The sequence below is a fragment of the Fukomys damarensis genome, unplaced genomic scaffold (genome assembly GCF_012274545.1).
Source record: "Fukomys damarensis isolate Sample0158 unplaced genomic scaffold, DMR_v1.0_HiC HiC_scaffold_27, whole genome shotgun sequence".
Lineage (NCBI taxonomy): Eukaryota > Metazoa > Chordata > Mammalia > Rodentia > Bathyergidae > Fukomys > Fukomys damarensis.
The window spans coordinates 47852812-47863829 of NW_022900939.1; the positions used below are offsets into that span (position 1 = coordinate 47852812).

Consider the following 11018-nt stretch of genomic DNA (forward strand, 5'->3'; position numbering starts at 1 on the left):
ACCTGCAGGCCTACGAGGACGTCCTGGAGAGGTACAAAGGTGGGTACCGCGCTCGGGCTTGGCGTCGCCCGGGAGCAGCGTTCCTGGCCTTGCACAGAGCCACCGGCTCGGGCACGGGAAACAGGTGTCTGGACCGGACTTGGGACGACGACCGCCCGGTGTTTTGGGTGGGACTCGGCAGCCCCAGCGCAGGCGTGGGCAGCGCTGGTCTGGAAACGCCCTTGAGTAGGCGGCACAGTGGGGAGGAGAGAGGTTGGCTTCCAAGAGGCACATTGTGCCTTCTCTCCCTTGGTAAAAGCGCTTACGCATTTCACATAATAATTCTTTCTGGGAGGATGAATATCGATATCGATTAATTCTCTGTGGGATTACTAAAGGCTTGCTGCTTCTGCTTGGCATAGAGTATTAAAAGATTCTTTATTCTTAAATACGTAAACCCGTTCACCCCTGAAAGCAGCACAATCATTTCCCTTCATTCTACTTGTTTGAAAAAAGCTTACGGTCAGTGACTGTATGCCGGATTTGGTGTATGGCAAAAATTATTTTGTAGCGTGATATGGGTGAAAGGCTTTGGTTAGTGAGTTTTTGTAAATTTAATTGTGGAGTATGTTTTGAAGTTTTCTGCCTGCCATTTATATTCAGGAATTCTCTGCCAAGCTGATACACGTTGATGTTTTAGCATTAAGTTTACTTTGCAGGTGGATGTGTTAGACGTAGCAGGAATCCCACTTTCTCATGGTAAATCTTCTTGTCTCTTGAAATGTTTTTAAGTGTGTATAGATCATCCTATTTGCCTCCAACAGCATTCCACACCCATCGGTGGCTCACAGATGTATGTATAGCAGCAAGTAACAGTCTGTTCCGTAGGTTGGACTTGAGTGGGTTTGCATCTTGAACATTTGCTTTGGTCTTAGTAACTCAATATTTGTAGGTTGAGTGAAATTATATGGTTAAAATGCATGTAGTTTTCTGTAAGCAAAAAGTAGAAATAGGAACTCCCAAACTGAATAACAAAATACCAGATCCCCCCAAAGCTCAAAATCTACCCACAGTTATGTTTATCTCTTTCTAGATGATATTTTATAACTGAAGGTTTTGAAGTCTGTGTTGAATTTTGTGAAGAGCTCAACTGGAATCCCTTTGTGCCAAGACTGTTGTGCTTAATACTGCCATAGAGCTAGTGCAGTGATATTTTCCCATAAAGCCATTGAGAGTGAGTGTGTGTGTGTATGTGAGATGGGTAATGTACTCGGGTTTACATTTGTCTTTCCATTTTAAAATAAAATTTTTAATCACTTTTCTCTAGGGTCTTAAACATAGGAAATACTGCATTGTAGACTAGTAAACCTTAAACCTTATTGAAGATACTTATTATCCTCTATAAGGTCAGAAAGAAAAAAGTCTGAAAGGCCTACGATGTAAATGTTTTATACGCTTGAAAAAAATTAGGGCTATGTGAGTTTTTGTGGCGTCTAGTTTTACATTAGTGATGGTATGATTTCAGGTGGCTGAAAACAGACTTGAAGTGCTGATTTGACCTGCCTCGAGGAAGCAGACATTATTTGGATGCTTAACCTCATTTGCTTTCATAAATAAAACTAAGGATAGGAAAGCTGTTGTACCTCTCACTTCATTTTAATCTTAACCGTACAATCTATATTGCATTCAACCATATGCTTCTTCACACATTTCCCCCAAGATTTCACTGAAAAACTCAGGAACGTGTCCCTCATTTTCCTTATGGTTTAAAATGCTTACATCATCAATTTGTCTTTGGTTTTATACATGTTCCATATTTCACTTAGTCTTGGAAAGAGAAGTAAGCATGTTGGTCATTATATTCCATGGAAAGCTGGAGACCTGGAAAACTCATTGTTTCCCAATGTGTTTGGAAGCCAGTTCTGATTTCCCATCAGTGTACAATACAGTGACTTCACTATAGTGCTTATTATCCTGGTGACTTGTTATGGGGGCTGAGCTAATCAGAAAAGCATGGTAGGCTTTGAATACACAGTATCTGTTCACTAAACTTTCACAGGATAGTTGCTCATTTTCTGAAATCATGCAGTGTTCCTAACATTTTATGTTCCCATTTGAACTTTGAGAGGTTATTTTGATTTCTATTTCTTACGAAGTTCCTTGGTTACAATGCATTTGCCTTCATCCAGCATATTATCAGGTTGCCAAGTTATCATATGCCCCAGCTGTTGAGCAGTGTAAATGGTAGAGTCAGCTGGAGCAAATTCAAAGTCTGCTTGTCATCAAAAAGTAGAATTGTACTACTTATTGTGTTAGGAGTTACGAATTTTAGATATAGAAGTTGGGAGTTAGGCCTAGTCCTCAAACAGCCTTGGAAGGACTTCAAACCAGGCCCTCTGTAGAAATACAAGGATAGTGGCGAATGAGTCCTGATTATTTATGGTGTGGTCTATTCTTGTGTCTTGCTTTGGTCTTTCACTTCTGAGGGGTAACAGGCAATTGTTGGGTGAATTGGAAGCACACAGAAGGAGTTCTTTGCTACAAAGAGGAGTGTAGTGTTCTGATTTATACTCTAGTCCTGTTGCTTATAAAATATAGTCATAGTCAAAATATTCAGGGCCATCTCATTTAAAAGAAAGTATCATTAGCTGATACCAAAGCCAGGGTTATAAAGGTACTTACTTTTTTTTTTTGGTACCGGGGATTGAACTCTGGTCTTTGTGCTTGCAAGGCAGGCTACCAAACCACTGAGCTAAATCCCCAGCCCGGTACTTTTTAATAAAACATAATTATTATTATTTATTCTGGGAAACTGTCCATGGGAGTGGCTTTGTACCTATAGTAAATTATCCACTGTGTTTACTGTGTACAAAACATTAGCGTAGCCTAAAATATACGGAGTGTCTCTGTCTTTTTTCTCAAGTATAAGAAAGCTAACTTGTATATTGTCATTATAAATGATTAATTAGCTGTCACTGCTGTTTGTCATAAAAGATTTTGTTTTCCTAACATTCTTTTTTTTTATGTGATGTTAAGTGGGAAAATGAGACAATATGAACTCAGAGTTTTTCTATGCATTTTAGACTTTAAAAAAAATTTAAATTATTTTGATCCAGCAAAGTGGTTATTTTTCCATTGACCTGGCAATTTATTGTCCTTGGAAAACTGTAGTGAAAATATTCTTATCATTCTGTGTGAAAGCTGAACAGACAATTTGGTTACTTATCTATAAAATAAAAAACCACCTCATTGTGTAGGCAGCCAGCAAAGTTTCTCTGTTTTTCACAAGTATTTTAGTTATTGCTTATGTGCATGGTGACAGAAGGAACTAAGACTGTGGTAGCTTTCATTTTTAGTTCAGTTTTATGGTTTATGTAGATAGGTGACTGCTAAATAATGTTTTTATTCTTGTAAATCTGTGTGGTGGATGTAAAGATTTCAGGAGATGTTTCTGCTTGTAGATAGCAACCTGTGAGGATCTTTCGTAGTGATTTTCAGGATTCTGCAAAAGTCTGATTTCAAATTTTGTGTGCGTATGCTCTATTCATGGCTTACTAGTTAGTTATGTAATAAGTGCACTCTGGTGCATCATGAGAATGCAGTATTGCATCTCATTATAACAGTATTAGTCTGGGCTCTAGTTTGCTTATTTCTAACAGAAAACAGGTAGTGTTTATCCAAATACATGTTTTCTTTTTTTCATTTATTGAGAGATTCATGGCAGGCAGGGCGGCCTATGGAATACTTCCCTTTGCCAGGAGGGACCTATCCCCCTTTATTTCTGCTTGGCCACTTACAGTGGATTACATGGTTGTTTATGATCACAAGATGGCCGCTCTTCTGCCCTTGTGTCGAGTTCCACAGGAGAACCGTCCCAGGGGCCACCCCTATTCGCTAGACGGGAAATGCAGACTTTTTTCTTTCACTGTTTATTTTGTTATACAGATTAATGGTTTTCATTTTATCAGGTTTGTACACGGACATAACATATTTTGATCATTTTACCCCCTCAACCCAATTGTGCCTTGAACAAAACCAGTTATGTTTGTACAGAATAAGGAAGCATTGGCTGCTGACTTTGTAACCAGCAGTGTCTGGCACCAGAGGATAAAGTGTCTGTGCCGAAATTGGAAACATGGAGTTTGGACATATGCTAGCAGCCATAACACAATCCGCTTGACTCCCCTGAAGTTTCTGAGGCTTTCCAGAATGACATAGTTGAGTATTTTATGACATTATGACATGGATTTGAGTAATTCCCACCAAAAAGTGAGGATTAAAGTTGACCAAAGAACTTAGTTATTGCCTCATACCCAAAGGAGCACGTACCAGTTCACGAATGTGGGCAATTAGTAGATACAGTTAGTGGCATAACTTTGAACTTTAAATATCATGCTGATGCTCATCCAGTCTTTTTTGTTCCAACTTAGTTATCGCAACATTTATTTAGTCAGGTACTTTTTTAATAATTTTATGCTTAAAAATTTAGGGTTTTTCCCCCCTTAATTTTGGGCAGTTTGGAGATGCTTATTTTTGGCTGGACAATTTTAGGTAATAAATGTGAGAAATGCTGAGAACAATTTATTGTCTCACTGTTACTTTGTAGTCAGGTGCTTTTGGGTTTCTGCTTGTGAGTCTTGTGTGCACACAGTTGTGGGTGTTTCGGGAGCTGGAGCATTTAACTGGAATGTCATCATGACATTGGAGACTGAAAACATCTGAGCTAGACAGGTTCCACAAAGATGGAACATCTAGGCCAGGGACCGTGAACCTTTCAGAGCTTTCCGTGGTATCAAATGGCCCGCTGGGCCTGTGTGCATGGGTTCACCACCCCTGATAGGCTGTCCAGGCATTTGTTTTAGTTCTACAGCCAAATATGAAACTGTAGAAGGTATACCAAATCATTTCTCTAAACCAAACGAACAGAATGAGGGTAAGAAGGTGATTTGTAGAGTAGAATGTTTATTATTTCATACTAATTAAAAAGAAACCTAGATGCTTTGGTTTACGTGCATGGGCTTTTCTCATTAAAATGGTGTTTGAAGGAAAAACAGGAAGGACCTCTGTGTCCACATCTCAGGTCTTAGTAATTTTGTGATTACGTTTTCCCTCTTATTGTTTCTATAAGTGATCAAATAAGCCCTCCTTTCCTCGATGGCCTAACTTTTAATGCAATTTTTGTTTGTTTTCTTTTTAGTGGTACTAGGGATTGAAGCCATGGTGTTTGTACTGAGTTACATCCCAAGCCCCTTTTTATTTTTTATTTTCAGTCAGGGCCTCGCTGAGTCACTGAGTTGCCCAGGCTGGGCTTGAATTTACAGTCCTCCTGCCTCAGCCTTCCAAAGTGCTGGGATTATATGTGTGTCCCACCATGATCAGCTTTTGATGCGATTTTTTAAAAATGCGATTTTTTTTTTTGCTATTGTTTTATACCCTTGTTTCATGTTTCCCATAGAGGAAGCAAATAAATATGCCTAAATGGGTGCTGGGGGAGGAGAATATTGTGTTTAGAGTTTGTTTTGTGAGAAGGTCAAAGCATCAAGAAGGAAAACTCCAAGAGAAGAGCTTAGCCTGATTGTTTCCCCTCATTGGCAAAGGCACGAGAGATCCTTCTCAGTGTCTGAGGAGAGGCACAGTAGGTGTGTGAGGAATGTCGCTGGATAGAGGCTGTGGAAATGGGTGATTGTGGAAGGTTATGTTGAGTCAGAGTGGAACGGGTCTTGAAAGCCATGCCCAGGCCCAAATTTGGGCTTTATTCTCAGGGAGAGAGGGAGGGAGCCCTTGGTGGTACTCACCATGCCACCCGTGTGGTAGCTGGCAGCAGTGTGGGGGGGTGAGCAGAGGCCCTGTGAAGTGGTAGTGGTTTCTGAATGAGAAATGTCTGACTTTCTAATTCTTGTAACTCTCTGTACGTACAACTTACTGCCAGTTTACCAGTAAGGAAATTGAGGCTTAGAGAGTTTTCCTGAAATCATATTGGTAGCATTGGTATTTGGACCTCAAGTGTATATTTGAGTGTAAACTATGTATTTTATTTTGAGTGTCATTATATAGATCGGAAAATGTTGCAGAATTACTTTTTAAGAGATTTTTTTTTAAAATTAGGAACTTGATTTTGACTACAACTGGAACTTTCTGAGGTGTGTTAAATGGAAACATGAAAAATAGCTTAAGAATTCAAACAGATTTCGTTTAGTTCAAGTGTTAAATAGATTTTGGACCTTATTTTATCTTAGTTGGATTATAGATTCTGATCATTAGATATCAGTGAAAGAGAAATAAAATTTTAATATGAGCATGTTTGGCATATATTTACGTTGAGGAAAATTTGAAAATAATTAAGTTTTGGTAAATGTCACCAAGGAACGTGGCTGCTTTGATATATGCTTGAAATGTTTCCTGGGAAGAATTGTCAAATGGAATTGACAAAGTCATATTTTTCTCTTGTGGGTGAAGCTATTTCTCAGTGAATCTTGATATTAAAGACATTATACAAAGATCCTATTGTCACAGGGGGATTAAAAACATGCCCCTGTAGTCTGTGCTGTGGTTTTCTATGCTGGCCACACAGGTGTATTCTTGATGCTGCTTGGTAGCTTGGTGTATCCCACCTTTGTTACCCAGTGAGGTTTATAAAATGAAATCCTGTGAACAGTAGAGATTATGTAGGACATCAGTGAATGAAGGAGAACTAAGAATTTAGGTCCTCTGGCTCCTCTTAGCCCAGTAGACTTTTTTCCCCCCACCTCATTAAAAAAAACAAAACAGGGCCTGGGATTTAGCTCAGTGTTTCCACCGCCTGCCTCGAAAGGGCAAGGTCCTGAGTTCGATCACTGGTACCAAAACAAAACAAAACAAAAGACACCATTTTTTAGAACAGATTGAGGGTTAAGGAGAAACCAGACAAAGTATGAGTTCCCATTTTCTGTCTCCCTCTTTGCACACCTCTGGTTTCTTCGGTTGAGGCTTTGTATTGGTACATTAGTTGCAGTTGAAGAGCCAGTATTGAAAAGGTGCGTAGTTTACTTCGAGTCCACTCTTGTACAGTTCTGTGGGTTGTGAAGATTCATGCCATGTCTTGATTGTCACAGTACAACACGGAATAATTTTACTGTCCCCCAAATCCTGTTCTCACTGAGCCCTCAGCAACCCCTGACGTTTAGCTGTTTCTGTAGTCCCACCTTTTCCACAGTATTACGTTGATGGAGTCATTTGGTGTACACAGCCTTGACACAGTGGCTTCTTTCATTTAGCCGTGTGCGGTCTCGGTCCTGTGTGTCTTTTCAGGGCGGAACAGCCATCTCCTTTTATCACTGAATCGCAGCCCATTGTCTCATATACCAGTTTGTTCGTGCATTCACCTGTTGAAGAGTATCTTGGTTGCTTTCGTTTTTGATCATTTGTTTTAAAAGCTCTTATAAACACTTGTTAGCAGTTTTTTTTTTTGTTGTTTTTTGTTTTTGGTACCGGGAGTTGGAACTCGAGTCCTTGTGCTTTGGAGGTAGGTGGTGGCACCACGGAGTTAAATCCCCAGCCCTGCAGGTTTTTGTGTAGACTTAAATTTCAATCTTTGGGTAAAGGGCTGCAATTTCTGGATTATATTGTGTATTTTGCTTTGTAAGAAGTGGCTGTGTTTTCTTCTAAGGTGGTTGGCTGGTTTTCCATATCCACCAGCACGACTGAGAGTCTTGCTGCACATGCTTGTCAGCATCTGTTTTTCTTTATCTGTTTTGCATCGCTGTAACAAAATCCCTGAGGCTGAGTTTGCTGTGGCTCATGGTTCTACACGAGGCAGCATTGAGCACCCACATCTGGTCAGTTTCTGGTGAGGGACCAATGCTGAGTCACATCATGATAAAGAGAAAGGGGCAAGGGGAGGCAGTGCAGAAGGAGCATGTGTTCAAGAGAGACGGAGGACCAGGTTTGCTTTGTGGTGGTTTGCTGTCCTGGTGACTAGTCCGGTCTCACTGGACCCAACCTCTGGAGAGAGCCAGCCTCCTGTCTTAAGAGTACTGATGTGTTCGTGAGGACAGGGCCCCCGACCCACCACAGACTCCACCTCAGGAGTCAATCCAGGCCACAGCTGTGATGTTCTTGGTTCACATTTGAGCCGCTCGTGTAGTTGGCGGTGGCATTTTATTGTTTGAGTTTGCTGTTACCTAATACGTAGGATGTAAGCATTTTTTCATATGCTTTTCTGCCATTTGCTTAGATAACCTCTGGTGAGGTGCATGTTCAGATTTCTTGTTTTTGTCTTCTTCAGTTTTAAGAGATCCTTGTATACATTTGGGGATACTGTTGATTGCCTTAATCATTACCTTCTTTTGATATTTTTGCGCCATTGTATTTTTATAGCTATTTTGTAATAAGTGAGGACCTGCTACTTAAGTCCCTCTTGTGTGTTTCTGCTTCCCAGAGTGCACGGTGTGTGTGGTGGCCCAGGGCTCAGCTGACTGTTTGCTTTGTGTGTCTGCGGACACTATCGCAGCGGGTTGGCGCCCATGTAGCTGGCAGCAGCGATGCCGTGTGACACTTGAGTGTAAAATTAGTTAGCTTGACTAAACTTGTTGTTCCATGTCCTGTAAAATATGTGAGAGTTAAACTCAGGACATTGAATGACTTCCTTTAAAATGTAATCAGAAGTGGAGTTGAATGGAAAGTAGTTTAAATTTTTTAGAAAGTTTTTCATGTAATAATTTCATGATAGCCTGCTATAATGTTGTATGTATACAATATATAAGAACTCAGTTTAAAAAAAGGGAAATGTTTTTACATTGATGGTCATGTTGATTTTAAAATATGAATTGAATTAGAGCAAGATTACCAGATTTTTCTCATAGCATATTTTAGAAGAGTTATAGCTGCTAAATATTTATGAATCCTGGGACCACAGTGACTGCTTTTGCTAGGAAAAAAAAGAATAATTAAAGGGGTATTTGGTAATTTTGTGATCTTTGTGATAATTTCTTATAACAGAAACTAGAAAATATTACAGATACTTCAATAAAAACAGTGGTTGAAGTTCAGAGATTGGTTTTGCATGTGGCTTGAGTTGTATAGCTCCTTAAGCAATAGCTCTTTTTTTTTTTTTTTGTACCAGGGATTGAACTCAGGACCTCATGCTTGCTATATGAAGGCTTTTTGCAGTGTGATTTAAATGTCTTTCAAGCAACTCAGAAGCTATAACCAATTTGTAATCTTTATGATTTGGGGGGAATATTTTTGGAAGGTCTAAAGCAGATTTGAAGTATTCTAAGTTACAGAAAGCAAGCTGCAAATATACTTCATTTTGTGGAAAAACCAGGACTTGATACCTATCCCTTTCCATTTGGAAAACTTACATAGAAATTGAAATTTATGCTTTAGTATTATTGAAGTGACAAAATAAGTGGAATGAGATACTTTTATAATTACATTCCTTTAAAAGCACCCAAGCAGCATTTTCCTAACCTTTCTCCTGCTTCTAGTCAGAAATCGAGTGAACATTACCTACAATAGACGTCTCCTTCAGCCCCATCCTGTTTTGTACCTGATGTTCCTCTAGAAAAACTGGTTAAGGACTTGGGGGCAGGAGGAAGTAGATATTCAGCAAATTGGAACATGTGGCTTAATTCTAAATGCTTTTACTGTGTTTAAAAAGTGTGTGAAGGAATCAGAGCCTGCAGCGGGAGCCTGTCAGGGAGCAGTTTGGCCAGGCCAGGCCCATCTCCCGGATGAGTGAGTGCTACCCAGGAAGTGGGCATGAACCCCAGGGGCCTGGTGATCCCAGCCCACGTGGCCAGAGTCTGGGCAGGAGTTGGTAGGGAGGCAGGATTAAGTGGGGAGGCAGGTTCTTGGTTGTCTGTGTGCAAGTTGATGGTGTGGGCAGAGGTCCTTAACACTTCCTTTGAGTGATTTGACCTTCTGCTTCACTGCTTGCATTGTAGGAAAAATATTGTTATGCTTTAATTCATATTTTAGTAAAAACAGACAGATTTTACTTACAGCTAACCAGTGTTGAGTTAAAGATTTTATGTTTCAATTTCGAGAACTTTGCTGTACATATATTACCCGACCCAAGGGTTTATGGTGAGACATGGTTTTCAGTCAAGACTCAGCAAAAGATGGAATGAGCTGCTCTTAATATGGTTACACAAATTAATTTTCTTACCTGCTTCCTTTGGTTTTTCTGTTACTCTTTTCTTCTTTATGTATAGCATTTTAAACCTTGAACCATTGTGCATAAAGTTCTGTATCCTATTTGTTCCCCTTTCCAGTGCTACAAAGTTTCAAACATTTTCAGTGACTGCTTCATAGCTTCTGTTATATGCCAGTGATAAAGGCTCATGAAATGTCTCAGCAGTTTGGTATCCTGATAGTTTTTGGTGAATATTATGTTAGTTCCTTTCTGTCTAATTACAGGCCTCAGAAACATAACTTTTTAAGATAAGGAAGCAGTCATTGGGATTATATAACTGTTTATATAGTAATGTATGATTAATGATTGAATGATTATTGAGTTATGTATCTAGTATAAAAATTCTAATCACTCTGAATTCCTGAAGGAAAGCAGTGACTAATATTAAAGAGTTCTAGTTTACATTCCAGGTTCTACTAAGCTACCTGGTTAGTCTTGGCATGGCTTATACATTAAAATGAGGTTCCAAGGGTCCTGGTCATTCTGTTAATACTTCCTTTAATTATTTGTTTATATTTTACTTATTGAGTGTTTATGTGTTACCACATGCAGTATACTCTTAGATTCTTAGAATCTAGCTGTAAGAATGTTAGTGTTTTGTATATTTTTTGCAGAGTTCTGGATCTGTAACTTTAACTGATCCAATGTTTGGTTATCATTGGCATCGTTTTCTGTCATTTACTGTTTATGGTATCCATCTTATGTTTTGTTTTGGAAATAACCAACATATTTGTGGTTTTTAATTTTTTGAGAAATCGTAATTGACTCCTTTTGAAAATTCCTTTATAGGGCCGGGGATTTAGCTCAGCGGTTCAGTGGCCTGCCTTGCAAGCGCAAAGACCCGAGTTCAATCCCCGGTACC

General features: G+C 39.4%; 1 protein-coding gene across 9 annotated transcripts in view; it reads left to right on the top strand.

Annotated features, from left to right (window-relative positions):
- Window positions 1-11018, top strand: part of Dst (dystonin) — a 316182-nt gene that overhangs the window by 6253 nt on the left and 298911 nt on the right. The window contains exon 1 of one of the 9 annotated variants that reach the window (XM_033756556.1): window positions 13-39. The exons of the other annotated variants lie outside the window; for them this stretch is intronic. The gene's annotated coding sequence lies outside the window, so the exon portion shown is untranslated. Of the gene's footprint in view, window positions 1-12; window positions 40-11018 lie in introns of those variants that run through there. 9 annotated transcript variants of the gene reach the window in all.